Source organism: Tachypleus tridentatus, chromosome 12, assembly GCF_004210375.1.
Source record: "Tachypleus tridentatus isolate NWPU-2018 chromosome 12, ASM421037v1, whole genome shotgun sequence".
Taxonomy (NCBI): Eukaryota; Metazoa; Arthropoda; class Merostomata; order Xiphosura; family Limulidae; genus Tachypleus; species Tachypleus tridentatus.
This window is the reverse complement of record NC_134836.1, coordinates 73,875,653-73,888,514: the sequence shown is the minus strand read 5'-3', so window position 1 is coordinate 73,888,514 and position 12,862 is coordinate 73,875,653. Positions and strand designations below refer to the sequence as shown.

The following is a 12,862-nucleotide window of genomic DNA, read 5'->3' as shown; positions in this document are numbered from 1 at the left end:
CATTGAGCACCTGCTTGTATAATACAGTCAGTTACTGCTGCCACAGAGTTGTCTATTTATGGCTAACAGACGATGTCAGTATCAAGTTTTGTGAGAGTAGTGAAAGAGGGCCAGTTTGCATGATCTAGCTTCCACCAGGACACGCGAGTCGGGTGGCATCGACCACGCCATGTCTATCTCAAGATTATAGGTAAATGATTACTACCTAGTGAATTATTGTCCACCCTCCATGAAAAATGGGAAAATAATGAAGGGGAGCAAATTGAGAGATCAATAGCAGTAAAGGACTGACTAGGTGCATGGAAATAAGTAGAACTAGTATTGAAAAGAAAAAGGTTGTGATCAGAGAGCATATGCTCTACAGAGCAACCCCTCCTATCAATAACAACACTTCCCCAGATGGGATAATGTCCATTAAAGTCCCCCGGAAGTAGAAAGGGAGATGGCAACTGTTCAATGAGAGCACCAAGATCTGATTGATCATATGTCTCTCCAGGCAACAGGTAGAGAGAACAAACAGTGATGGTGTGACCCAAGGAAACACGGACAGCTACGGCTTCCAAGGGTGTGTCAAGTGGCAAAGACAGGGTGGCCACATGCTGATTAACCAACAGTGCCCACCCCTCCATGCACTCGTCCATCACACAGCCTGCGATTTCTGTATGAAGAAAACCGCCGAAAGGTGACTATATCTGCAGGTTTAAGAAATGTTTTTTGTAAAAAAAAAAGACAAACAGGATGGCAGGAAGCAATCAGTGTTTGAATGTCATCCAGATTAGATCGTAAACCTCCACAGTTTCATTGCATCTGTGTAGCCATTTTTATTTTCGTGTAGGCGAACGGGGTGGAGACCCTTCTGTTTATGACCACGTCTTTTTTCCTTACCTTCCTTATTCAAGGGAGGTCTTATCGACCTCCATGGATCCTGCCCTGGGTTGATTTGGCAGGTTTTTGTTGTTGGAAGGGGATTCCAGAGACTGAGGACGTGAACGAGTGATTTTTTTTTCCATCTTGGGGTGGGAGAAGATGTATCTGAGGAAATGCCTGTACCTGGAACCAAAATATGTGAATCTTGGGATTATTTGGAATTTATGTTAGGGACAGAAATAGGTGTTGAAGTTGATTCATCAAATTTTTTAACAATGGAGATCAAAAAGCTTTTCATTTGTTTGGAAAATGATTCTTTTGGAGGCACAGAGAGATCTGTTTGCACTCCCACTGTAGTTGCGGAACGAAGTGCAGCAGCATACGTCCGAGATGAGGTGTTGGACAGAAATATTTGAGCCTCAGGATATATAATGCTATGGATCATTTTCAAACGCTGCACCTCTATTTCTTCCAACCATTTAGGTCAAGAAGGAAAGTAGGACGGGTGAGAGCTATTGCAATTGATGCAATGAGGGTCCGTTTCACACTCATAGACATCATGGTCCTTGCCACTGCAACGAGCACACATCAAGGAACCACGACATGATGACTTCAAATGACCGAACGGTTGACACTGGAAACATCGCAGAGGGCTTGAAATGCATGGCTGTACTCTGCAATTAAGATAGCCTGCTTTGATGGTGGCAGATGGACGTGGTGATGTAAATGTGAGAATGAGGACATTGGGCTGCACCATAATTCCATCTTTGCGAGTGCAGATACGCCTTACTGTAGAAACTCTTTGGGTGGAAAAACCAGCGAGAATCTCCGACTCTGGGATGTTATTCAAATCCCTCTCAACAATAACTCCTGGTCATGAATTCAAAGTAGCATGAGGTGTAACCTCAATAGGTATATCCACAATTGCCTTTGAATGCAAGAGGAGTTCACTGTGTTTGAAATGTGGATGTTTCCACCAATATGTCACTAGATCAAAGCTTCCTCACTGACTTTGAAGAACTATCAAGTCCCTCTAGTTCCTTCTAAATGAAAAAGAGAAACATTTGCCCTAAAGGTTTGTCTGAAAGAGAATGTAGTATGAAAAAATGAGGTACAAGAGGTGTTACAAATGTTGAAGCTTGCTGTTCAAAATCTTCAAGACATGGTCATTTACCTAAAGATAGTTTTTTCACTATTTTATTTAAATTTTTATTTGGAGGATCCATAATAAAAAAGGAATATTTTGGTGCCTACTGACCCCACCCACCATGGAGCCCTACGAGGGGACGCACTACAATATCAAACAAGGACAATGCAGCAATGCCAAGGTTTCATGAACACTATACCCAAACACTAGCATCAGACAGAATGTCCACACCTGTTGAGAACATCCAACACTGGTACTTGGTTGATCCTAGCTCAAGTGGACCAGCCAACTGACCCAAGGGGGCTACCCCAAGGCCATCCGTATACAGGAATTCAAGGTCAAAGTGGTGCGTTAGAGTTGGACCCATCAACCACCAGGATCCTCTCCTCCCCTTCACGGGTTACCACGCACGGCAAACACGTGGGTGGATGTTTAGATCCCAGAGTGGATAAACTGAAAGAACAGAACCTTCCCTGGGCGGTCCCCTCACCACGTACAGGAATCCACACCGAGGGGCAGAATGAACGAGACGAGGTATTAGTATTAGTTATGGTATAATGATTCGGACTATTACTATGTGTATTATTATTTTCACAACACTTCGAGCAGTCAATTGTTTTGTATGTGTAACAGCCAGAAAACTATATGTGGAATTGCTAGGAATCAAACTCCCAAACGTCGGATAAGGTCAACTCTAATCTCTAGCTATCTGGAGAACACTGTTGAGATATTTTGGAAACACCTCTTTTTTATCTCTGGTATTTTTCTTCTAATTCGTCTAGCCTTTGAATCGAACCTCAGATTTGTGCACTGGAAGTCCGTGAAAAATAGCTGCTCTTAATACGCAAGTATAAAAATTCTTGAACAAACAATGATGAAACAACGTAGATGGTCGTCCCAGTATTACGAAAAAAATCTGAGACAAAATCCTAGAGATAAAAATAGAGGCACTTTCAAAACATCTCAAAAATTTTCTTCTCTACCAGAGAAGTAATTAGAATGCCCGTGTACGGTATTACGGTATGGGAGATTCGAATCCTAGCGATACAAGAAAAACCTCCCTCGTGGCGACACGCACACAAAAAGTGCGTGTAATATAACACATGACCACGACTGGAGAAATCACTGGTCGAAACGTTGTGAAAATAGTAAAAACTAGAATAATTATACCATTAGTTTTAATGATATAATCATGCCCAGGAGCACGGAATGTATAAGAAGCATTTCAGATCAAACTCGTTTACAAAACAACATTCAAAAAGAACCACCGGTACTAAGACAAGTCTATTTATATTTTACGAAAGGATATACCGTGAATTCTTTGAGCGATACCCTACCTATTCTAGTTTACAGTCATCTCAATGATGGGGAACCTCATACAACACCGTCAAGGAAACGTTTCACATCGTCGTGGTTTAGAGATATTTCCTTCCGAAACATGAAATCCGTAAGCTAATCTCCGACGTTAACCTTATCTTCGTTTTCTCGCCCGATTAAATAAAATCCAGCAACATTCGTTAATTCAAGAACAAAATTTATATTTCTCAATGGGCAATCCATTTTCTATTCTTCATAACATGCTGATAGTAAAACCCGAACTGGCGTTCGACGGGAAATTAACGAAGGTTAATGACAATATTTGAGAACACAACCTGAAGCAAAGCAGACAATCGAAAAAGGCAGTTTCATCTGAAGTCGCGAAACACTAAAAGTTCATTTACATTAGGAAACGTGCACGCAAAAGGTGCATCATTTTCTACATTACAATAGCATAGATATGAGTTTTTCTTCAAAATGTTTATTATTCTTTCCCAATGATATTTTAAACAACTCACCCCATAGCGCAGTTTTCAGCTGTAGCCTCATACAAGATCCCAAGCGATATCCATGAACACAGTGAAGGTAGAAATCAATCAGACGATCAACTGAAAGTTCCTTTTATCTGGTGGTAAATAATTTTTCCAGCAATATTTTTCCTCGATTGATTGGTAGCAATTTGAAATACTCGGATTACGAGTCGCACGCCTTACGCGCTTGGCTATGCCAGGCCAGAACTCAAGCTAGTAATGTCGTTACATGTGTTTCTTCTAAAATATACATTAGCGGTGTGTACATTGTTGTTAGTCGTATTAATTACTACACACTATGTTTACTATCACTCAGACACGCAAACTAGGCACTTATTTTAATAATCTCTCGCCCGAACTTTCTCGAACAAGTAAGACAAAACCGGTTGGTTTCTGATATTCAGTTTCTTTAATTTTCGATCAATATGAAAAATATTTTAAATGAACAACTTACCACGAAACTGAAAACGTTTACGCTTCACATACACGACGAACGGCGTACTGCCCTAACGCCCTAAAAGTAAATGTTTCCATTAGGACTAATGTCATTTATCCCAAGTCCTACCATATTTTAACATGTTCCCCTTTTCACCAACGTTTACAAGTCTGCCCACAGGTTTACTGGACTTTGTGGTATGCGACATTTTCCGTTATGAATACAACCCGTCCTTAGACCTAAATACCTTAGGGCAATGCATCTTTAGGCCTAAATAACTAACTTGTTGGTTATCAGTTGGGCTGACAACAGGTTTATTCGTGACCCGAAATAATTCGTCTAATACATCTGAATAAAACTGTGTCGCCCTCTGTAAATAATTCACCAACTTCAGGTTTTATTTAAATTTACGTTATATCACATTGCTTAGTGCATATGCTCAGAAGATCATGTTTTGTTACGGCCAGTCCGATAAACAAAATATAACTTCATAGCTTATTGTGGAATGTAGGAGATTAATAAAAGATAAATCAATGTAACTAAATACAAACTTTCTTCAGTTTTATTTTGTCCAACGTTTCGGCCAGATACCGTTTGTCAAACAGTAAACACTGTAACATTGAAATTAGGCTAAAAAAGACATTAAAATATACAGATATTCTATTCACAGACTATTTCTGGAGCACGGTATTTTTTCTGTTTTTGTTATTAAGAACAAAGTTACACAATGGGCTAACTGTGCTCACTACGAGTATCAAAACGTGATTTTTGGCTCCACAAGTCCAAAGACATGCCGCTAAGGAGAGGAACAGCAGAGTAAGAAAAATGCTTTGTATAAATATTTTTGACCTTTTGTTTTTGTTAGCAGGATTAAAATTGACAAGAGAATGAAAAACAATTGTGGTAACTGAACAAAATATGAACACAAAATTAATAAAACAGTAACTAAGGGAAAGATTTGTAAGAAATGGAAGACTCATCAATATAATATTAAAAACAAGATTTAACAGGGTGTAGGCAATATAAAACATCGTGTTGAAAACGTTAGTGGAAATCTTTGTCAATTAGTCGAAAGTAAATCTTCCGTTAATTCCAAACAAGGATTTAGTGTTAAGTTGGGTGATGAGACAGCCTTCTAGAACTTTCCGTTTTGATGACTGGGACTTCCATGTTGGAGAAACCATTATCATCAGTCCAAAATACACGGTACAATGTAGGTTTGGTTTGTTTTGAATTTCGCGCAAAGCTACACGAGGGCTATCTGCGCTAACCGTTCCTAATTTAGCAGTGTAAGACTAGAAGGAAGGCAGCTAGTCAATTACCACACACCGCCAACTCCTGGGTTACTCTTTTACCAACGAATAGTGGGATTAACGTCACGCTATAACGCCCCCACAGCTGAAAGGGCAGGCATGTTTGGTGTGACGGGTAGTCGAACCCGTGATCCTCGGATTATGAGTTGAGTACCTCAACCATCTGGCCATGCCGGGCCTACAATGTAAGCGTTATTCGACTTTTTAGTATACAAAACAATGATGTAAATTTGAATTTTTTGCGAGGGATTATCCCCTTTAATTTGGAGGATGTCTGAGGAGAGTCCCCCCTTGGCAAAATGTTGAAATTCAAGCCATAAATGGCCGATAACCTTTGCGTATATAACCAATGACAACTTGACAATACAACCGATATAAAATACTATAACAATTTACAGTCTGATCACTGTTTGGTTTGTTTTTTTTCTAAATTTTGTTAGGAGCAAACAGATAGATATGGTATTAAAGAAAATTCGTATTTTCAGTTTTCAATATTACACTCAAGGTGAGACGTATGTCTTGTTTACGAAAGTTTTCATGTTTAACAGTTGCTGCTACACATTTTGTTTCATTTGCTGTGCAGTTTTCAGTGTGCAGCTAAGTGTATGACGTAAGCTTGGTATTTATTATGGTAAAAATGAGTACTAGCACCAATAATTCACGAACCTGGATGGTTGTTTTGAATTTCGCGAATGGCTGAAAGGGGTAGCACGTTCAGAAAAAAGCAGGAAAGACATTTTATTAATTAAACGTTGCAGAACTAGGGAAATAAATAGGAAATGATATTTAATATTTCTTGCACACAAAACTCCTTCCCAGTTACTGATGTATATTTGCAAGATAAGAAGATACCTAGTTTGTAAAAAGAAATGTGGTATAATGAAAAAAACTAACCGAATGTACTAAAAAACACGTGATTGCTGCGTGTTCATTTTAAAACTGACACGAACTGCTTGAGTGATTGTCACCAAATTCCACTTGTAGTCTTAGAGCTTCACGAGAGTCATCCTATATCACCCTGAGACACGCATTGTCTTTCTCGTTCGATGAACGTTGTGTTTAAATATACCGTATTACTTCGAATTTAAGACGCATATTTTTTGCATTTTTCTGAACTGAAAATTAGGGTGCGTTTTAAATTCAAGGTGTTTTTTATTCTTCGAAAGTCTCGGAAACATCATTTTCCTCGAACAACAAAAAAATTCGAAAAAACCTGTATTAACAAACAAATGGGACTATATTTTTAAATAAATTAGCTTAAAATGACTACAAAAACAAGTACAAAACATCAAATTTGCTGATATCAGCGTATCTACCGGTCTATCACCGTCTTCAGTCTTTGTCCAACTTTCCTGTTGTTCGAACGCTATTTTAACGTATTTTTTAAACCAAGGAAATTGTAAAATGCCGAATTTAAAAGAAGTTATTTTGTGCGCAGAACAGATTGGGAATCGTGCAGCCAGTAAAAAGTACACAGCAAGTGAAGCAAATGTAGGTCGTTGACGTGGTATGAAAACCAAGTTCTGTTCTTCAAAGAAAAGCAGAAAGTCATTTTCTGGCCCAAGAAAAGGAAGACATCCTGAAATTGATGCTGTCGTTTTAACACATTTCAGAGAGTTATGAAATAAAGGAATGTCTGTAACAAAAGAAGTCTTAATGTTAAAAACCAGAGAATATGCAGGAAATAGTGGTGTTCCTTTCAAGGATAATTGTAGCTAGTGTGAGAAATTTATGAAAAGATAAGGTTTATCATTATGGTAACAATTAGTAATAAACTGCTGTCAGATTTTGAAGATGGAACGAAAGATGACATTTTTTGAGACAATAGTGAATCAAGTATGAAGATGCTTTAACTTCACAATGTAACAGTGAGTCCGAAGAAACATTGGAGTAACATTCTGATTAAATAAAGCAGGAAGAAACATTACTGTAATGAAAATTTTAAATTTCGTGTGTGTGTGTGTGTGTGTGTGTGTGTGTGTAATTATTATTATACTTCATTTTAAGTGCATTAACATTTTTGGTTCGTTAATAAAAACTCTTAAAACGTATTTACTTCTCTCTTATCATCATCCAATTTTTTTCCTGAAAATTCCTTTTTCAAAGTGGGGTGCGTCTTAAATTCGAAATAATACGGTATATTAGGATAGACTGTTGTTACTTGTTTGTTTTGTTTTTGAATTTCGCGCAAAGTTACATTAGGGCTATCTGCGCTACCCGACCCCAAGTTAGAAAAAAGTGTAAGACTAAGGGAAGGCAGCTAGTCATCACCACTTACCGCCAACTCCTGGGTTATTCTTTTACCAACGAATAGTGGGATTGACCGTCACAAAACAGTAAATTTCACCACTACTCTGATATTTGAGCTTTTCAAACAGAGTGCTTTAAATTAATTTTTTTTTTTTGCTCTTTATAAGAGTAATTAGCAGCTGTAAGGTACATAATATGCACATGTATGAAAATTAAAAATATGAATTATATACGAGATACACGTACACAGGTATATTATAAAATATCAAAATATACACTACATAAAAACACAATAAAATTACTAATATTTATAATAGTTATTGGTTGCATTACAACTTTTGTTGTTTTAGATTATTTGACTCATTGATATGGAAGAAAGGCCTAAATATTAATAGCCCCGACATGACCAGGTGGTTAGGGTGCTCAACTACCAATCTCAAGGTTACAGGATCGAATCCCCGTCGACCAAACATGTCTAATCTTTTAGCTGTGGGATCATTATAATGTGATAACCAATCCCACTATTTGTTGGTAAATGAAGTCAAAGAGTTGGTGGTGGATGGTGATGACTAGTTGCCATCCCTCCAGTCTTACACTGTTAAATTATGGACAACTGGTGCAGATAGCCCCCATGCAGCTTTGCATGAAATTAGAAACAAACATACAAATAATTAGTAAAGTTTGCTAATGACAGCTGCATTAATTGAAATATTTAATATAGATGGAAATCCACTCAATAACATGACTGAAGAAAAGTATTTAGGAATAGAACTGGATAATTAACACAAGACACAGAAGCAGTGTCAAGAGAATTTGACTGATTTATCTACAGACAATGCCAGTTAAAAGTAATTCTCTCTCTTCAAATCACTAGTTAGGCCTTATCTGAAATACAGGTGGGTGACTTGTATAGTCCTAAAGACCTTGTCAACTTTTTGATAAGTTAATAATTTCCTTAAAGAGATAAGAAAATACTAAGTTATGCTAATGCTTATCAAAAATATTTGTTCCATAACAAAATATAAATAGCAACATCACAAAAATATTTGTTACCCATCATCCACGCTCAGCAAGAAAACTAGTTCCTTATGCAGGTTCTCCTGAACAAACTTCAGTAATTAATAAGTATAACAAAGTCTTCCCATCTCTCTTCCACTACAGGTGCATTCCAAGTGTGAGACATCATACTTTTTTTATATCAATCAGCTAAGCAAGCAGAGTTGCTCTTATCTTTTCTGAATTTCATATCAGCACAAACCAGTTCTTCAAAACAAATAAATGCTGTGAGAAATAGGTTAAAGTTGTAAGAACAGTCACTGTCCTACATTATACACCTATATGTATCTGTGCTATATAATAGCAAGTGTTTATCAAGCAGGTTACACTTTATCTTCAACAGGTTACTGGAGTTTATAACCAAAGCTTGATGAGAGTTTAGGGTTAATATAAGTGGAAAGGTAAGAGGTTTAAGTGTTCTAGCACGTTTCTCACATGTAATGATTTGTAATTGTGTTATAGAAATCCATAAACAACTTTAACTACTGCAAATACCAATATTTTTTTTAAAGAACTGTATTTAAATAATTAATAAAATGGTTTGGATGTCATTAGCTGTTCATTTTCAAGTTCTGTTAAACTCACTTTAAACAGAGTTGCTCAAAGTCTCATTGTTTATAACAATTTTCTGTGGAAAGTTAGTGTCAAGATAAGTATTACTAAAACTAGCTATTGGGTTTTAATGAATAACCTTATCCAACACATTCACAAGAATACCAACTTTTTTTTCCTAAGTTACTTCTATTGATTCAGCATACCATTCAACCAAAACATACAGGTTTACACATACACCTTTATCAATACAAGACAGAATATAAAATTCTTTTACAGACTGCAACAGTAAAAAAATTAATAATGATGTACTAAAAATATAATGAAGGATTGATTTAAAAATTTAGGCCTAACAGGTTTTATAAATTTTCATTTCTTGATGATACAGAAAATATAAGAATATTTAAATACAGGTTTTATCCTTATGTGAACTACAAAAGAAGCAACAAAGATAAAGATGAATTTTCAATAAGTCATAATCAATGAAATGATCACACTTAGGGGGTTGTTAATGGTAAAAAGATATCCTCGATTACTGAAGGTTTTGTGATTGGAAAATTGGATTTGTGATCCCTATTATAAACAGAAAATATGACTTCGAAAATTACAGGCATATCAGATTTCTATTGTTAGTAAGGCATTAGAAATCATTTAGAAAGAAAACCCTAAAAACTGAATATCCAACAAGAATGGAAAAAAAAATATATTTTCCCCCCCTTACTAACTTATGATAGGTTTTCTATTCATTTTTTTTTATCTAAGTGATAAATCCCTGGTTCACACATCTTGAGATTCACAGTCTCTCCTGTAAGGTGCAGATAAAATTTTAACAGATTAAAAAAAAAAAATTCACATTCAGTTATAAATATTTGGGAAAGAGCAAAATTTACTCCTTTGTAGCAGCTGTGAAATATATTAGAATGTGCATTTGTTTTAATATAATAAATGTGCGTCTAATGATTTGTTCATTTGCTTAGCATGTTTGTGTTTTTATTTTCATTTCTTTCAATGAAGCTACATTTCCTTTACATTTTCATAACATTCTATATTAAAACAGTCTGTTTATATATTCTTTGCCCCCATTTTGTGTACACATACTGGAAAACAAAATCATTTACTTCTTTCCTCTTGATTAACTACATATTTACATTTGATATAAGAATTTGAACATGTATCAACAGGTCAAATGCTTAGCTCAAATTCAAAGGTTTATGTCAGGTTATATATCTTTTAACGATTTCAGATATATACCAAACACTTTACAGAACCAAAGCAGCAACCTACAAACCTGAAGAGAAAACAGTGACTTTCTATATTGAAATATAACTTAAACTTTATAGATGTAATATATGAATATATCAGTAACCTGTTTTACGTTTATTCTCTTAATGTACTGGAGATGGCGACCTTGTGGGCAGAATGAAATATTTAACACACACTACTAGTGCAAGCGCTAACATTTCATTCTTTTTTTCATAAATCACAGTGCATGAAAATAATATTAATAATAATATTATTAATACTGACTATGTCATCAGTGTGTGATTTTACCATAAAATTTTAGTTTTACGATTTACCATAATACCATTACCACCAAGAACAAGTATTAACTTAACAATTAGCCTTACGAAGTAATAAATCAGTAACTGGGAAAATATGTGAAGTTACCTTCTAAAAAGATATGCGTAGGCCAGCTCATTATATGTCACTTAAATTATACACAAATATTACAAATTCATGTTTACCAAGGCCTACTCATAATGAAATAACCTTGAAACTAAATGACAGTAGGCCTATATCAACACTCGTATTATTAAACTCAGTTACTTACCTTGTTAAAGTTTTCAAATTGAAGAGGCATTTTGATTTATATCAAGTACATTCTATATATATATATATATATATATACTGTATTCAAAATCAAACATTAATTTTAAACTAAAATGTTGCGTAAAAAGACAAGCCTATAAAAATTTCCATAATAAACCAGACACGTGTACTAATAACACTCAAACTCAACACACGCAAATCATGAACTAGATGTGGTGAAACTAACTGTTACGAAGAAGGAAACCCTCTGGTGGTCACAAACGTTCTTGCGGAAATGTTATTTTATTGTTTCACATAAACTTTAAGAAAAATAATACAGTGTAATTAACTGATAATATACTTACGTTGGATGGACAAAAAAGTAGCCTGCCTTGAAAATGTTAATATATTATATCTTCCATCAGGTAATAAAAAATATATAAAAGTATATGTTTTATAACGCACTCGACAAGATCAGTTAAAAATGATCTCAATCCTAATTTTAATACTTGCTTTCCAAAATACCAGAGCTTTTAATGACTTTAGTTGCTTTGTTTTGTTGTTGTTTTTTAATTATGCGCAAAACTACTAGAGGGCTATCTGCGTTAGTCGTCCCTAATTTAGCAGTGTAAGACTAGAGGGAAGGCAACTAGTTATCACCACCCACCACCAACTCTTGGACTACTCTTTTACCAACAAACAGTGCGATTGATCGTCACATTATAACGCCTCCACGGCTGAAAAGGCAAGCATGTTTGGTGCGACGGGGATACGAACCCACGAACCTCGACTTTAGTTGCATTTTCTTATATAAATTTTTATTAGCTATATTTTTGTGCGTCAAAAATACCAAACGTGGGGTCTGCATATGCCCAATTCGAATTTATTACTCATCAGAACCTCTAACAACCTATCCTCAAACTGAAATTCTTTTACGCAGAATTACAGTAAGTTAATCAAACACATCTAAGAAAGGGTTTGCCCTCCTGAATCCATAACTGCAATTAAATTTCAAATCGGTCAAGGGATGAAGGAATTATGAGCTAAAAGTTTGTACTTCAAAAAATAACAACAAAAAAACATTCTTTAAACCGTTATGCCACGGTTGAAAACGTTAACAGACATAAAATAAAACGTTTAAAACATTGTTTGTTTGTTTTTTAATTTCGCGCAAAGTTACTCGAGGGCTATCTGCGCTAACCGTCCCTAATTTAACAATGTAAGACTCGAGAGAAGACAGCTAGTCATTACCACCCACCGCCAACTCTTGAGCTACTCTTTTAGCAACAAATAGTATGATTTATTCTAACATTATAATGCCTCCACGGCTGAAAGGGCGAGCATGTTTGGTGTGAAGGGGATTCGAACCCACAACCCTCGGATTACGGGTCGAGTACTTTAACCACCTGTCCATGCCAGGCCGTTTAAAAAGATATCTACTCGCACAGGAGTTGAGGTAGCTGATGCTACAAGTACCTCAGATCTCCTCTCGAAAAAAAATCGTAATTTTTACCTTTTCACACTTTAAATAAACAATCTTGTTTCAAGAGTATACAACTTTGCTGCTAACTAACGACTTTGAACA

The 12,862-nt window shown here is 35.8% G+C and overlaps 1 pseudogene across 1 annotated transcript in view; it reads right to left on the bottom strand.

Moving 5' to 3' along the window:
* The window catches only part of LOC143233612 (putative polypeptide N-acetylgalactosaminyltransferase 9), a 118,699-nt pseudogene extending 107,184 nt beyond the window's left edge, over positions 1-11,515 (bottom strand). Inside the window, exon 1 of the transcript XR_013018251.1 lies at positions 11,300-11,515. The product of XR_013018251.1 is annotated as a putative polypeptide N-acetylgalactosaminyltransferase 9 (transcript). The remainder of the gene's footprint in view (positions 1-11,299) is intronic.
* Positions 11,516-12,862: the final 1,347 nt, after the last annotated feature.